Here is an 8,920-nt window from a genome sequence, read left to right as displayed (position 1 = left end):
TAAACCCATTATTACACAGATGTGAACTTCAGTGGATTTAAACCCATTATTACACAGATGTGAACTTCAGTGGATTTAAACCCATTATTACACAGATGGGAATTGTATTGCACAAGCATGTCAAATAAATGAAAAAAGTTATTGACACTATGCATTACTCTAATTTTAATAATTCTTTAAACTATGAATGATACTTTGTATAGTAGGTATTTAGTTTTTCTATACACAATTGTTGTTGTAAGATATTCAGAGTATTTTGGAACAAATTCAAAATGCATTATTATTATTATTAATGTTTTTTACAAAAATATAGAAAATACTTTTGTAAATAATATATATATTACATATATATTACAGAGTGAATGAATATCATAGAAATGAAGCCTTTTAGGAACTGTAATTAATAATTTCATGGTAAATCATAATCGGTAGTTTTTACTACTACTATTTTTTTACGTATCTTTATAAAACTATTTCTACTTTCAGATTATTAGTTTAAAAAATATTAAGATCTCTATCGAAAAGGTATGTCCTTTTCCCAAAGATATTGGTAAGTTGTAACAAATAATATCTTGTTTTGGAACTGTAACAACTATAGCAGTTGATTCTCCCAGTAACTGAGTATCACGGTACATTATATTCCTCAAGATCGCCATTAAAAACCATATCGTCTCTTTAAAACAGGCCATTTTGAAACTGTAACAAACATATTTGATTTGCCACTAATTGTATGTCACAATATGTTCAATTAATCAAGAACTCCATCAAAAATCTTGTCTCGATCCTCTTTTCAACTAGATTTACTGATAACTGAATGTCACAGTACCCCCAAATCGTTAAGATCTCCAGCAAAAATTATATCACCTCTTTAAAAAAACACTGTTTGGAAACTGTAACACTCAGTTTATCAATACCATTATCATCACAAACCCTATCTCTCAACAAAACCTGTTTGAGAAATTTATCACTAGATTTACTGTTAGCTGAATGTCACAGTACACCCCCCCCCCCCCTTATTCATCAAGATCTCCAATAGAAACCATATCTTCTCCCTTTTACAAAAAGTTGTTTGGGAAGTTTGCTTTGTTTTGGTTGTTGTTGTTAAGTGCAAAGCTTAACACCTCTTGATAAATATAACACTTTAATATATGTTCCTGTGTAGTATCAGGTTAAAAGCTTTATCAATCACTATATTTCCAACTTTGGTGAGTTAGTTTATCTTTTATATAAATAAGTTATATTAGAATAATTTTGGAGCCTCGCTAGTATTACCGTCCATTTTGCCATGTCCAGTCATGCTCTATTTCATGACCGTATATCTATTTTGCCATGTCCGGTCATGCTCTTATTTGATAACTATATATCTATTTTGCCATGTCTGGTCATGCTCTTATTTAATGACTATATCTATTTTGCCATGACCGGTCATGCTCTTATTTGATGACTATATCTATTTTGCCATGTCCAGTCATGCTCTTATCTGATGACCGTATATCTATTTTGCCATGTCCGGTCATGCTCTATTTCATGACTGTATATCCATTTTGCCACGTCCTGTCATGCTCTGTTTAATGACTGTATATCTTTACAATAATCCTACAGTGTAGTTTATTGCAAAAGGCTCTTTGGTTGAGGCTGTCATGTTCAAAGCACACCTCTCCTCACTGCTAGTTTCCCGTATACCATCTAAGATACAAGGATGACTATTTCCCAGTGTCAGTTTCTACAGTCCGATCACACAAAAATCCATAGGTGCTTTGCTTTATCCAGTGACTTTATCGTTATGTTTTCATATGAAATAGAATGAAAACCCATTTCATTCTCCAGCTGTTTGCAGTATGTGATGGTTTAATGGATATGTCATTGGAGCAACTTGTGTCGTTTTTCCAGACTGTGATCATTTTGATTATGTTGCATACTGTTGCCTGGGATACAAGGAAGGGTTTTATCACTGATCTTTGTGTTCGTGGATTCTAACCTATTACTAAAGCATCACTTGGATTACTACGGCTAGGGCATGATTTGCAGCAGGTCTCTTTCAAGATGTTCCTCGTCCCTGAATTGCAAATTTCTTTGTTTTCCAGTGTCATTAAGTATAAGCGATATCCATATTTTAAAAATTCAAAATTTCCGGTCTAAATACATTTTTATTATTTCAATGTATAAATATCTTGCGTTAGAAATGGCTACATACCCTTCCCAAAAAGGATTAATTTTCGATGACATCGCACTTCCTACTTAAAGTCAAACAATGTCAAAATGTAGTTCTGATACATCCCATTCCAACTGCAATTAATCTATAAACAAATCTAAATAGCTTTATTTATATGATATATTGTTTTTTCTACATATCTGGAGTTTATGGGGTTTTTATAAATGAATTACTCTAATTTCTATTCTTCCGGCACAGCAGGGCCAGGTGGTTATGGCGATCGACTCGCAATTTGCGGGTCGCGGGTTCGAATTCCCATCACACCAAACATGCTCGCCCTTTCCGCCGTGGGGGCGTTATAATATGACGGTCAATCGCACTATTCGTTGGTAAAAGAGTTGGCGGTGGGTGGTGATGACTAGCTGCCTACCCTCTTGTCTTACACTGCTAAATTATGGACGGCTAGCGCAGATAGCCCTCGTGTAGCTTTGCGCGAAATTCATAACCAACTAATCTATTCTGCCCCCAGTGACACAGAAGTATGTCTGCGAACTTACAACGCTAGAAACCAGGTTTCGATACCCGTGGTGGCCAGAGCACAGATAGCCCAAAACCAAATTAATTTATATTCTAATCATTTGTAAGTTTTTAATTTGTTAAAGCGAACGAAAAACCCTTTGGACATCTCTGGTGTGAGAACTACTCATCCGATCAGATTTTAGATTTTTATTTGCTGGTCTATGTGGTGTATTTTGAACAAGTCTGCTCACCACAGTTGCAAAATGAGTGTTTACTTTCGAAATTTTGTCAAATATATAAATATAAGATATATATCGCATTATCGTTATCGGTCCAAGTTGTCAACTTATTGTCATAAGGGATGTATTGCTGATAAAATGTAAATTCAGTGGCGTTATATACTCTGTTATATTGTAATAACAAACAAATTGTTTAATGGTTTGTCTACTTATTCAGAAAGATTTGTTTGTTTCAAAATTTAGCGCAAAGCTACATAAAGGACTGTCTGCACATAACTATTCCAAAGTTTGAGTAAAGGCAGCTTATCAATACCACCCACCGCACCTCTTGGGACATCCTAATCGAATAGTGAAATTTGGCGGTCGCGCTTATAACACATCCACAGTCTCAAAATGCAAAGTATGATTTTTTTTCAGAACACGAACAATGCATGAACTCATGGATCCACAGTTTATGTTCGGCCTGCTGTCATCACAAATGAAAATTCTAAAAGAAAAAATATGAATAAATAATGAAATGTCAGTACACTTTTTTGGATGATTCTTTAGGTGAATTCAATTGTTTTCCATGCAGATTGACGTTAAAGAGAGAGAGAGGCCGTGAATGAATATAACAAGTTTAATGCTTTCCTGAGCATCATGACGAAAAAGCCATTTTTTTTTACATTCTAAAGTTTATTTGACCGAAGCTAACACCAAATAATGTAAAAATATTTACCTATCAATTTTGGTTTCGTTGAATTACTTACACTTGACAACAAAATATGCCCCCCAGTGACACAGCGGTATGTCTGCGGACTTACAACGCTAGAAACCGGGTTTTGATACCCGTGGTGGGTAGAGCACAGATAGCCCATTGTGTAGCTTTGTGCATAAATTCAAACAAACAACAAAATATTTGCTACTGGAGAAAACTCAAGTGATTCGGGGTAATTTGATGGTGCTTAATTCAAAACTGTATACAGAATTTGTCCATTCACCTCTAGATTTTGAGTTATTGTAATATCAATATTTTATCAGTACTACGTGAAATACCATGCAATTAACTCAGTATAATATATTCATGCTGTGAAATTAAGTTTACTTGGACAGTTTTATGGGTAAAAAGCACACATTTTTGACAACTTCAAACATTGACTGTATTGTATCGGTGTAAAATTCCAAATATATTGTTTATATATGATATTTGCGCTCTATACAATTGTAGCAAATGGTACCACTTTTGCTTCATTCCTACGCTAACCTGCTTCGCCCCTGGGAAACATGAAACCCTCTCGTACTCAGTTTGCTACAACATTCAAGAAGTCTCTTTACTGAGGATAAAAGAGGCGGAGTCAGACGTCTCTCAGTTGCCTCTCGGGTCGGCATGGTGGTTAGGGCGCTCGACTCGCAATCTGAGGGTCGCGGGTTCGAATCCCCGTCCCACCAAACATGCTCGCCCTTTCAGCCGTGGGGGCGTTATAATGTGACAGTCAATCCCACTATTCTTTGGTAAAAAGAGTAGCCCAAGAGTTGGCTGTGGGTGGTGTTGATTACCTGACTTCTCTCTAGTCTATCACTCCTAAATTATGGACGGCTAACGCAGATAGGATAGCCATCGTGTAGCTTTGCGCAAAATTAAAAAAACAAGCAGTTGCCTCTCACTCACTCAGTTGGTCACTTTGCCTTGCTCCACTCACCGTTAAAAAAAATAGTCGGATCTTTTCCTCGCATCATACCCGCGATATATATTTTTTAATCTTTTAAACTCTCGTTCGAAAATCCTTTGAAATGTTGGCTGCTTGTTTAGGTAAAGTCCGAAAGTACAAATATTCAAGAAGGAAAAACATCACACACAAGGTAAAGGTAGCTTTCTACCACTATTTTGGGTATAAAATTGGTGACCAAGAAACATAATTGGCTCCATGTGTGTGTTCTACAGTTTGCACATCTGGCTCGACAAAGTAGCTGAATAAGAAACGAGCAAGTATGCCATTTGCAGTTATCATATGGCGTGAGCCTAAATATCATCTAACTGACTGTCATTTTTGCATGACTAATGGTTCTAGATATTCAGGAAAACTAATTAATAGATTAAATATTCAGATATTGCATCTACAATGAAACCAGTATCTCATGAGGATGGTCTTCCAGTGCCACATTCACCAGAGAATTGGGAAACAGAAGAGTTATCCTGCGAAAAAGACAGTGAATCATCTTCATCCTCTTCATCTAGTAATTCTATTTCTGTGGCACCTCAACATAAACTGCTTCATCTGATTACACAAGAAGAGTTAAATGATTTGATTCGTGACTTGTCTCTATCAAAGCAGCATGGGGAACTTCTTGGCTCTCGTTTACAGCAATGTAATGTATTAGCTCCAGGAAAAAGAGTTTTAATTTACCGAAGTCATCATCAAAATTGTGCTTCTCACTACAGCATGCAACATACTTTGTGTTTTTGTATTCTTACTAGGCCTGCAGAGTGGGTATACCAAACATCGTTCTTTTGTGGATATGGGAATTACATACCAGGGAAACCTTTTTAGTGAATCCTCAAAATGTGTTTTTGCCCCAACTTCATATTAAACTGGTACTCATAAAGAATTTTGTAAAAGGAATGAACAAAAATGATAATGGTTTCAGATATGTGTCTGACAAGTTTCTAAAAATCAGTGAAGCAAAAATGAAGGGTATTTTTGTTGGGCCACAGATTCAGGAAGTGTTGATGGATGATGATTTTTAAACAGTACGCAATAGGAAAAAAATTGCTGCCTGGAAATCATTCATCCTCGTTGTCAAAAAGTTCTTAGGATATCACAGAGATGAAGACAATGCTGTATGAGCATGGTGAGCGCTTCCACCAAGATATTTCTACAATGAAACACTTATATCAAAGATGGTGGAATCCTGCGATGATGGGAGGTTACTGTTGACTCCTAAAGCGTAAAACTGAGAACATAAACAAAAGGCGCAACAAGTCAAGCAGATATTTTGTAATAAACATAATACCATGATTAAAGTTTTAAACATATCCTGTGTGTATTTTCAGTATATAATCTTATTATACTCTTTGCTTTTTTAAACTGGTATTGCAACTATATATATTTTTGAACATTCTTAAATATAATTTGTACTGAATAATTAAAGTTAATAAAGAAAAAGTTATTTTCACGATATATAAGAATATTTGAATAAATCTAAAATAACTCGAACATTAGAGGTGATCAGTAATTTTCGCCTCCCCAGAGGTACAGCGGATTTTACCGTTAGAAAGCAGGTTTTGATACCCGTGGTGGGTAGAGCACAGGTAGCCACTTGTGTAGCTTTGTGTTGAACTACGAACAATCAGTAATTTTCAACGTGATTTTTGGAATCAGTATCGTCAAATTATTTATAAACAGTCGCGTTTTTTCTAGTAGCAAAGAAAAGCTTTGTTGTTGTCTGTTTTTTGTTTTTATCTAAAATCTCCTTATTGTTAAAAAAGTCCTTCGAAGAAAATATACTATCTAGCTACCGATAGATAGCGCCAGCAAATGAAATTGCATATACTATTGGTTTATTTGATTCGGATAATCGTCACTAAGTAGCAATTGTTTGTTTTCGAAAGTTTGCTTGCAAAGCTACACAAAGGCTATCTGCACGTATTTGGCCCCAATTTTAACCAATGGACTAGAGGGAAGGCAGGTAGTCAACAGTACCCACACACACAATTCTCGGACTACTCTTGTCTAATGAATAGGATGATTTGTCTGACACTCTTATAATGCATTCAGCAACGTTACTCGGATTGGTAGTCCAGGAACACTAGGCCACGCCCGGCCTAGGTAGCAGTTGAAAATGATGTTAAGTACGTTATATTTCAATAACGTTCGTTTAGTTACTACAAGTTAGCGCTTTAGAAGCATGAAATCACCTATACTGTAAGTTGATAAGATTACTTTAGTCACCAGCAGGTAGCGCCAGAAAGATGAAATAATAAACGCTGTTAGTTGATGTGTATCATTTAACGTCCAGAGTATAGCATTAATACTATGAAAACATATACAGTGCAGGTTTTTGAATCTGAATTAATTGCTGTTATATCTAGTGCTAGAATCATCAATCTTATCCATGAAGTCCAGAAGGTGTAACCCGGATTTTCTGACTTTGTTAACGTCAGATATGATTTTCTGGAACAGATAACCGCCTATAAACGTTTTGAAATATATTGTAAACTCAAGTTGTTGTTTTTTCTATGAGCATTCTAGACAGAAGCATTATTAATCAGTAGCCTGTGTTTTATCACAAATACATCCACAAAGCTTTGAAATTTCATAAACTTTATCAAACATTGTGAGTATGTACATGTTTGTAGTTAAACAGGTATTGGAAGACTATCGGCTAACAAAACCAAACAACAAACACAATACATTTCAATTTAAGCAAACAATTCGGTATATATTCTGCCATGAAATATTACTTCAATTTCATCTAAAATGTTTAGTAAAGACGACTTTATTGTTGTTACTTATAACCTAATTACCGCTAAGTCAGTCAAGAAATTGCAGATGCATTTACTCATTTAGAAGTAACGCTAGGAGTTTGAAATTATATGTTATAAGTTATTGTCATAAATATCCTATAATAGGATGTCTATGAATTATGTCCTCTAGAAGTTGATGGGATTTATTAAGACACCAGTAGGTAGCGCTAGAAGTATAAAGTGATATACACAGTAAGTTACTAGATTTCATTTGCTAACGTTAGGTGGTGTTATGAACATGAAATCTTATGTATGTTAGTTAATGTAACTCGTTTAGTCACCAGTAGGTAGCGCTAGGATCATATGCGCTATAAGTTGTATTCCTTTTAGACACTATTATAATCTTTTAGAAATAAGAAACTCTATAAACCGCAAGTTAATTGGATTCATTACGTCACGAGTAGGTAGCAGTAAAGCATGATCTATAAGCTGTTATAAACATGAAATATTATGTCCTTTAAATTGGTAGGATTGATTTAGTCACCACTAGATGGTGTTAGAGATATTAAATGCTGTGTACTATAAGTTCATGTAATTCTTTTAGTCACCAGTATGGAGTGCTAAAAGAAGAAAATCACATACAGTGTAAGTTGATGGGATTCATTTTATCATCATTACGCCGCTAGGAGCATGAAATCGTATACACTGTACATAGATCGTGAACACAATTCCCTTACCTACAGTTTTAATTTAATGTCAAGTATGTAGCGCTTAAAGAATTGTTTATTTGTTTTGGATATTCTAGTGAAGCTACACATCTAATTACGGAGATAACACCAAAAAACATGAATTTGTATACAATGTAGGTTAATAGAATTTATTTATTCACCGCTGTATTACTGAAAGCATGAAATATTTGAAGCTAGTGTGATTCAGATAGTCAGCAGTAGGCAGTACGGGAAATGTTAAATTTAAATTGTTCGATTTATTTCTTTATAAGATAGTTCTACAAACACATCAAATCTTATGCATCACGTGTTGATAAGGTTCACTTACTCACGGATAGGTGGCATTAGGATCATAAAATCTTTGTAAATTGGCGAAATTCATTGACAGTGGAAGACGATGGATTTGATTTACTCGCCAACAGGTACCACCAGGGTGTTAGAAATAACAACGTAATAAAACGTATACAAGATATATAGCAAGGGTATATAACAGGTGGGGATTATTTTCCCAATATCGAGAAACCTTTTTGTATATCAGAGAACAAAAACATGAAACTAATTTAGATGGTCTATTTTTAAGTATCAAGTTTCTAAAAATTTCGCTAGAATATGTCCTTAAATCTTATGCCATTTTCAATATTAAGTAAGTAACATTACTGCTATTAATAACCATGAAAATTGGAAATCGTTGCCGAATATAGACACATATTCTAATAATACATTAATCCAAGTAAGTGAACAAATTGGGTGACCTTTCTTGCACCCCATTCTTGCTACGATGGGTGACCTTTCTTGCACCCCATCCCTGCTACGAACCTTGGTATATATATATACACCT

Source organism: Limulus polyphemus, unplaced genomic scaffold (genome assembly GCF_000517525.1).
Source record: "Limulus polyphemus unplaced genomic scaffold, Limulus_polyphemus-2.1.2 Scaffold295, whole genome shotgun sequence".
NCBI lineage: Eukaryota > Metazoa > Arthropoda > Merostomata > Xiphosura > Limulidae > Limulus > Limulus polyphemus.
Note: the sequence above shows the minus strand (reverse complement) of the source record.